This window comes from Zea mays, chromosome 9, assembly GCF_902167145.1.
Source record: "Zea mays cultivar B73 chromosome 9, Zm-B73-REFERENCE-NAM-5.0, whole genome shotgun sequence".
Classification (NCBI taxonomy): domain Eukaryota; kingdom Viridiplantae; phylum Streptophyta; class Magnoliopsida; order Poales; family Poaceae; genus Zea; species Zea mays.
The window spans coordinates 54,882,551-54,892,108 of record NC_050104.1 but is presented as its reverse complement, the minus strand read 5'-3'; positions in this window follow the sequence as shown (position 1 = coordinate 54,892,108).

The window sequence follows — 9,558 nt, the reverse complement described above, 5'->3', positions numbered from 1 at the left end:
GGGGTGACGAACGATGACATCCTCATCATTTGGAACCTCCCCCTCTTTCTGTCTGACTCTGCCCGAGCCTGGCTCGAGCACCTTCCGCCAGCACAGATCCACGACTAGGAAGACCTGGTCCAGGTCTTTGGAGGGAACTTCTAGGGCACATACATTCTCCTAGGGAACTCCTAGGACCTCCAAAGCTGCCAACAGAAGTATGATGAAAGCCTCCGTGATTACATTCGGTGGTTTTCGAAACAACGCACCGAGCTCCCCAACATCACCAACTCCGATGTCATTGGGGCATTCCTCGTCAGGACCTCCTGTTGGGACCTGGTCAGCAAGCTGGGTCGCAAGACCCCGACCAAGGCCAATGAGCTAATGGATATTGCCACGAAGTTTGCTTTAGGGCAGGAGGCGGTCGAGGCCCTCTTCCACAAGGACAAGGGGGACAAGAAGCGAAAGGAGGGCACCCTCGAGGCATCCACCCAACGCAACCCGAAGAAGGGCAGGAAGAAGAAGACACAGTAGGGCCCGCCCGAGGCCATCACCGCTGAGCTCGTTGCCACATTGGAGAAGCGCAACCCCCGAGCCCCCTAAGGGGCCCGGGGGTTTTTGACAAGATGCTGAAGGAGTCGTGTCATTACCACAAGGGCTCAGTAAAGCACTCCCACAGTGAGTGCGCCATGCTATGACGCTTCTACAATAAGCACGATCCCTCGGCAGAAGGAGAAATAAGAAAGCTCCCGACGGTGGAGATGACGACAAGGACGACGGCTTCCTCGATGTACATAACTGCTACATGACCTTTGGGGGAGACACCATCAACCTTTCCTCAAGGCAGAGCAAGCAGGAACGCCGAGAAGTCTTCTCGGTTGAGGTAGCGATCCCGGTCTACCTAGATTGGTCGGATCGCGCCATCATCTTCGACCGAGATGACCACCCAGACCACGTCCCAAGCCCTGGGAAGTATCCACTTGTTGTCGACCCCATCATCGGCAACACGCGCCTCACGAAGGTGCTCATGGATGGAGGCAGCAACCTCAATATCATCTATGCAAACACTTTGGATCTCCTAGGGGTCGGGCGGTCTCAGATCCGGCCTGGGGCCGCGCCATTCCATGGGATCACCCCCGACAAGAGGATGCATCCCCTCGGGCAGATCGACCTGCTTGTTTTCTTCAGGACGCCCACCAATTTCTAAAAAGAAACCCTCACGTTCGAGGTGGTAGGGTTCCGGGGTACGTATCACATTGTGCTCGGGTGGCCATGTTACGCCAAGTTCATGGCCGTTCCAAACTATACGTACCTGAAGCTGAAGATGCCTGGGCCCACGGGCGTTATCACCATCGGTCCCACATACCGTAATGCCTATTAGTGAGACGTCGAGTGCGTCGAATACACTAAGGCGCTCGTCAACTCCGAGGCACTCATTGCCGATCTAGAGAACCTCGCTGAAGAAGTGCCCGACGCCAAGAAGCACGCCAGCAGCTTCGAGCCGGCCAAAGCTACAAAGACCACCCCCTCAACCCCAGCAGCTCCGGCGAGAAGGTGCTACGGATCAGCTCTTAGCTCGAGCCCAAATAGGAAGCAGTGCTCGTCGACTTTCTCCATGCGAACGCCGAAGTATTCGCGTGGAGTCACTCGGACATGCTGGGCATACCGAGGGAAGTCGCCGAGCACTTCTTGGATATCCGAGACAACTCCAGGTCGGTGAGGCAGCACCTGCGCCGATTCGATGAAAAGCGTAGGGTCATCGGGGAGGAGGTCCACAAGATCTTGGTGGTCGGATTCATCAAGGAAGTGTTCCATCCAGAAGGTTAGCGAACCCTGTACTAGTTAGAAAAAAGGGAGAGAAATGGAGGATGTGTGTAGACTACACTAGTTTAAATAAAGCATGTCTAAAAGTTCCTTACCCTCTTCCTCGGATAGATCAAATTATAGACTCTACTACAGGGTGCGAAACACTTTCCTTCCTTGATACGTACTCAAGCTACCATCAAATCCGGATGAAAGAATCCGACCAGCTCGTGACTTCTTTCATCACCCCACATGGCATGTATTGTTACACAACCATGCCCTTCGAGCTGTGCAACGCAGGGGCAACGTCTCAACGTTGCATGAACCACGTGTTCGGTGAATGCATAGGCTCAACGGTTGAGGCCTATGTTGATGATATAGTGGTCAAGACCAGGAAGGCCGACAACCTTGTCGCCAACCTGGAAACTGCCTTCGCTTGTCTTTGAGCCAAGAGTGTCCGACTCAACCCTGAGAAGTTTGTCTTCGGCATCTCCTGAGGCATGCTCTTAGGGTTCATAGTCTCAGAGTGAGGGATCGAGGCCAACCTAGAGAAGGTCCCGGCCATCACCAACATGGGGCCCATAAAAGATGTCAAAGGAGTTCAATGGGTCATGGGATGCCTCACAGCCCTGAGCCGCTTCATCTCATGCCTCGGTGAGAATGATCTGCCCCTGTATCATCTCTTGAGGAAGATCGAGCGCTTCGCTCGGATACCCGAGGCCAAGGAAGCCCTCGAGAACCTCAAGAAGCTTCTCTCCAACGCGCCCATCCCCCTACCAAAGGGGAGCCCCTCTTGCTCTATGTAGTCGCAACCACCCAGGAGGAAAGCGACGCTATCGTGGTAGAGAGAAAGGAGGAAGGACATGCCTTACTGGTTCAGAGGCCTATGTACTTCGTCAACGAGGTACTGTCCGAGACAAAGGTACACTACCCACAAGTCCGAAAGCTGTTGTACGAGGTGGTCCAAACTCGATGGAAGTTGCACCACTATTTCGAGTCTCATCCTGTAACGGTGTTGTCATCCTTTACTCTGGTGGAGATTGTCTAGAGTAGAGAAGCCTCGGGCAGGGTGGCCAAGTGGGCTATCGAAATCATGGGAGAAACTATCTCGTTCACCCCCAAGAAGGCCGTCAAATCCCAAGCCTTGACTGACTTTCTTGCCGAATGGACCGACACCCAGTTGACAACGGCTCCAATCCAGGCCGAGCTATGGACCATGTACTTCAACGGATTGCTGATGAAAACTGGGGCGGGTGCTGGATTGCTCTTCATCTCACCCCTCGGCGTACATCTGCGATACATCGTACGTCTTCACTTCGCCGTGTCCAACAACGTCGCCGGGTATGAAGCCCTGGTCAAAGGTCTGTGCATCGCCATCGAGCTGGGAGTTAGACGCCTCGACGTCCGAGGGGATTCCTAGCTCATCATTGACCTGGTGATGAAAAACTAGAGCTGCCATGACGCGGGGATGGAGGCTTACTGCGAGGAAGTTCGGCACATCGAAGATAAATTCTTCGACCTGGAGCTCAACCACGTCGCGCGCCGGTATAACGAGGTAGCAGACGAACTGACGAAGATCGCCTTGGGTCGGACCATGGTCCCCCTGAACATATTTGCCAGGGACATCTACATGCCCTCGGTAATGCCCAGGGAGGCGTCCGAGCTCACCCCCACGAAGAAACGCCCTCGGTCGATGAGCCCGAGGCTATGCAGATCGACGGCGACGGTGACCGGGCTGCCCCAACCTCGGACTGGAGAGCGCCTTACCTAGAGTATCTAAAACGAAAATGTGCCCTTGGGCCATTTCTAGTATATTTTGGTGATTAAGTGTCCAACACATATTAAGTGGGTTATATATGCCAAATGATGAATGAAGTGCAAATCAACGAGAAGGTATGTTTCTAGACTTAGTACATTTGTTTTGGGTACTAATGAAGTTACCTAAGTGCTAGAAACAGGAAAAGAAAAAGATTGGAAGAGAGTGCCTGTGTGCAGCCAAGACTCAGCACAGTCTGGCACACCAGACTGTCCGGTGGTGCACCGGACAGTGTCCGGTGCGCCAGGCTGATCTCCGGCGAACTGGCCACTCTCGGAAAAACTTCGGCGGTGTACGACTATAATTCACCAGACTGTCCGGTGGTGCACCGGACTGTCCGGTGAGCCAACGGCCGCCAGCGCAACGGTCGGCCGCCAAATCCGCGGGCGACACGTGGCCCGCTCCAACGGTCGGCAGGGGGCACCGGACTGTCCGGTGTGCACCGGACAGTGTCCGGTGCGCCAACTGCCACAAATCTGCAACGGTCGGATGCGCCAGAAAAGGAAGGAGATCGCGCACCGGACAGCTACAGGGACTGTCCGGCGACACACCGGACTGTCCGGTGCGCCACCCGACAAAAGGCAAACTTTGGCCTTCCAAGAATGTGTGACACCCCAGGTGTCTATTTCGTGTCATGTCGGGAGATTTATCCTAATCTCGGATGCTCAGTGAAAATTTCTATTTCTCGATCACATCTATCTCCATTCATCAAGTTACTCATGAATGTTTCACCAAGTTTGGAATTATTCGATCTCAAGAACAACTAAATTTGGAGCCTGTTAAAACTTTTTGTTTCTCGGAGCAAACACAAATTCGAAAGTCAATCTCGTCTCGCAACTCCCGTCCAGACTCATTTATTCGGACTCTCGATAGTTGTTATGTTATCCAATCGATGTCCGAATCCGCTTTCTCGATAGTCGGTCTACGTCCAAATACTTAATCCGAATCCGCATTCTTCAGCGGAATCTCTGTAGTGTCAACCTCTAATTATTTCTTATGCAATTCAGCTTGTTATATTTATGTGATCATTCATCTCTATCTATCAAGTGTATTCTAAAGATTTCTCAAAGTTTGAACCAAATATTTATATGAAATTATAAATCATACGTTTGCTTGAAACTGTTGATTAAGTAAAAGCAAATTTAGACATTCAACCAAGTTATGCCAACCTTTCCAAAACACTCCATATAAACTTTACAACAAAAGTTATTGAGCGTCCATGCCAAGAAAATGTCAAGAAAATAGTCTGATTGCCTTAAAAATATAATTGAGAGCTTTATAATGATACTAACTTGACCAAAGTGAAACTTTTATTTATATTCAAGATATGAGGTTTGACCTTTAATAAAAGTTGTAGAACCTTTGTTATACAACAAATATTATATTTAAACCAAGCCTTGATTCAATATCTAAGTACCTCAAACAGTGCCATCAAGATAGAATAAAAATCTGATTTCAGGATTCGAATTCTTCTAAGTCTGAAATCAGCGTCGTTCGGGTCGACGTCTCGCGTTCTCAAATTTTTGTTGAACAACTCAAGTTTTCCCAAATATAAAAGTTGTTAATAACTAATAGAGGCACAACATATTAAAAGATGGCATTCATTCGATTCCGTTTGACATGCTTTGACATTCCGTTTTCACGAGTTTCCACTGTTTTCTAACCCACTGACAAACCAATTTTCGTGGGTCTATAACTTTCTAACCAGTGCCCGAATCACCTCAATCTCTATACAAGATTTGTAGAGTGTACATCAAGGAAGAAATCTTCTACAGCGACCAAGGTCCGAAAACAAGCAGAAAACACCAAACATGGCCCCCCCAATATTGACATTTTTTCACCTGCTACTGCTCACTGCCACCTGACATGTCCAGAGCTCCAGCTCAATAAATGGCAGCCCACCCCTCTCCTTCCCTTCCCCCACATGCCACTTCTCCTCTCCTCCCCTTCTCTGGTTAAGCGCAGAAGCAGGGAGCTCTCTCCCCATGGCGCCCCCTTTCTTCCACCTCCGGCAGCAGGGATCGGCTCCCATGGCGCCCTCTCCGAGCTCCTCCATGGCCATGGCGCTCCCTGCCTCGCCCATAGCCCAGCAGCAAGCTCGCCTCTGGTACTGCACGCGCGAGGGAGATCCCTCCATGGCCGCATCCAAGATAGACGACCAGCCAAACTCCCTCCTGCGCGACCTCGGCCAGAGCGCCGCTCGCTGGCCTCTCTGTTCGTGAGAAGGCTGTAAACGTGAGGTAGAAGAAGACCCCATGAGCCTATGACAGGTGGGCCCAAGGCAAGATTTGAGTACACAAGTTGCAGATTTTTGTATTGTATTCAAAAATTCATATCTCGAGTTTTAGAGCTCCTAAAATCGTGAAACTTGTTTTGTTGGCTTCCTTATGAAATGCTCTAACTATTGGATCTATATGTTGGTATGTTTTAGTGAAAAACATTTTCTGTAGAATTCGTATTTAAAAACTGGTTTAGAGAATAAATGAACTTGCTTCTCTCCACAGTTTTATTTATAAAAATCCAAAAATGATGAAACTCGTTTTGTTAGTTAGATGTTGTCATACTCCATCTAAGAAAAATATAAAACTTGTAGGTTGTTCACTGTTTTCTTGGTGTGTTAATTTAAACATGTTAAATAGGAAAAAGATGATTGTTTTGCTTGTTATTTTTAGATCTGTAGCTCTAGTGCTCCAAATAGATTCAAAATTGTACAGTAGACTCTTGTTGTGATGCTTGGTAACTGGTAAATATTTCATGAATTGTTGTGCATGTATGATTAAGTTAGTGATTTAACTTGTTTAATGCACCTTAAGTAGTTTTAAATGATTTAAAAAATAATGTATAGATGCAAAAATGGAAAATGGTGTTCTACTGTCCTTGCATGGTATTATAGTAGCCTAAGAAAACAAAATATGGTCATGCATCTACAGAAAATAATTAGTTTTAGATTTAACCTGTTCTCCTATGCTTTATTGCATTGACAATTTATTATTTTTGTATTAAATAAAATATAAAACCTGGGCATGTGAAATTTATACATTAGTCATGATTTGTTATTACCTATGCCTCATAAAAATTCCAGCCCAAAATTAGATAGTATCATATAGTGCTAAAATAACACCCATTTTATAATTATAAGAAGAATTAGAGACAAATTAGAAGTAAACAAAGGCGTGCATGTTTCTTGAAATGTTTAAGTGTCTTCATATAAATTGAAACTTTACAACTAGGCCATAATGATTTTAAAAAATTGGTGATAGTATCTCTCTATGAGTTTGCTTGGTGATTTAGTTAAGTGCTCTTGTGCTAGCAAACTGAAATTTATGCGTGTACAGTTTTGGTTGTGTGAGTAATCTAGTAAAGTAAAGTATACTTTCTGTAAATATATGCTATATAAAAATTGTAGTTAACTTGTATATCTAGCTCGTCCTAAAAATTCATGAGCTAAGAATTGATGGTTTAGAAGTTATGTCTTTCACAAGATCATTAACTGAATCTGTCTAAATTCTGAACAAATTTCAGAGATTGCAATGGTTACTTAAGTTAATGTTGAAATCCGTTATTGGTGGTCACAAGAAAGTTGTAGATAACTTTATTAACTTACTTGTGTTAAAATTTGACAGACATAAGTCTGATCGTTTAGAAGTTGTGCTTTTCGCAAATTCAGTAATTGAATCTGTCCAATTTCTATACAGATTTTAGAGATTGAATTGTTTGCTTAAGTTAATGTTACAATCTGTTCATGGTCGTTATAAGAAAGTTGTAGATTCTTTTCTTATCTTGCTTTTGTTAAACTTTCATAAGCATAGGCCTAATAGTTGAAGAGTTATGATTAAAACAAAAACTACTGTGCTGCTGTCCTAAATGTGTTAGAAGTGATTGATTGCTCTACTCTATTGTGTTTGACTTGAGTGATTGCTTGCTTGTTTTGGTTTTAAGTGGAATATGAGTAACAATGATAGTAACTAATATAATCATGTTATATATAAGTAAATAGTACACATCTCACTAAGTTAGTGAACTAAATTGGTTAAGGTCTAATAAGTAGCTTAGCTTAATCAACAGTTAGCAAGTGCAGTGATATATTAGGGAAACAAAATGAATAATGTCCTGTCCTTGGCTTTCTGCTAATACTACTAAGTAACCAACGTCATTAAAGTAGTATAACATGTAATGACGATTAAACTATCTCCTCATGTGTGTTCTCTTTGGTGTGTGCTTGCATGAGAATATTGTGAATGATTGTAAAACCCCGATTAAATGAATATCCCTTTCTATCTAAGTCTGTCCAAATATATAAGTCATAGAAAACTTATGTGTATTTAACTAGTATAATAATAAAAGAACTAATGAAAAATTAGAGCAAATGTGATAAATGCTTGCACGTGTGATGTCGTGTTGCGCTGGTTAATTCTAGAAGGTAATTGTCGTCTTTGTAATGGTATTGATTACGTATGCCCGATGACGTGTAGATAACTAATGCTAGTGTGTGGTTGTTTATGGTGTCTTATGATTTAATGTTTAGTTCTCTATCGTCTATTTTGGGATTGTCTTGTGATATATTTTATTATATTCATACATGTGCATCCTGCATCTCATTTAGGACCGAGAGATGATGATCGTGCAAGTGATGTGGTGCTAACCACAAGGTGCAGTCGGTGGACGACCCAAGGAAGGATAGACTTAACCAGTGGATGCTTGCCAAGCGAGTACCTCCCCCAACAAACACTACCTAAGTGTTAAATTAAAGGCAAGCCCCGGTTTTATGCATAACCGTTATATATGCAATTTTACTGCACTTAATGTTTGTAGGCTTGTACTGTGCACTTAAGTGTAGGAGTTGTTTGGAACCTTAGTTGCATGAACTCAGCAATCCTTTTGAGATGGATACTAGTATGCTAGGTCGAGTAGCTGCTTTACTAATTAGGGATCTCGGTAGAAGTCGAGTGATTTTTCTAGCACTCGCGCGAGGTCAGGAATTGGTTATATCCATTTTTATATCAGAATGATGATAGTCGGTGGACACGGATCCATGGGGATGTGTGGTCTACGAGGTGAAATTGGAATAAGGATTAACGTGCGGATACCTATGTCAAGCGTTTGAACATACTAAACACATGCCGAGTAATATGGTAAATCAGTAAGCCTAGTACCTGAGTGAACCTGCCCTCAGACTTTGCCCCTCACGCGACCTGAGACGTGGTCTCCCATTCCGGTTATGGTGGGTACAAGTGTGGTCACTGCACGACAACAGTCGGGGTCAGTGAGGCATTGTACGCCAAGGCGGTGAGCCCTGATCTGTTGCCAGGGAATCGATGGGGAAGGTTGATATGTGTGGGGACGGAGTGCCTCGCCATGTCATGTGTTTAGGTTTACCTTGCAAGGTTTAAAAACTCGATTCGAATCGTCTGCTTCTCGCAGCTAATGAGACTGCTTGATCCATTGTACTACATTGAGTAATAAGTTGAAATTAGATGACTCGCAAAAGATGTTGATTGCAATAATGTTTGATACCATGTATGACTAGCTAGGTACTCATCTAGTTTAAAAGGATCATACTAAAACTTGAAAAGCTAAAACTTGATTTTAGACTCAACTAGTGCTTTTGGCAAACCAAACCCCTCAGCCAAACAGCTGCATGTCTAGAGGTAGAGGAGTAGACTTCTCACACCGGGTAAGTCTAGCTGAGTATTAGTATACTCAGCCTTGCTTGTGGCATAATTTTTGCAGGTACTCCTTAGGATGATTGGTTGATGGTGTGACTTGGCCTTCGTCCCTACCACCGGGACAGACGGTCGAGTGGGTTACTGCTTCTGCAAGAGAGGACCAGGGGGAGTAGTGTGGCCAGGCTTCGCCATGTTACTCGGTTCTTCTCCGTTAGTTATTTCCGCTGCATAAAAATTTATGGTTATTATTTCTGAAACTCCGACAATGTAATCACTAATGATACTTATTAAATT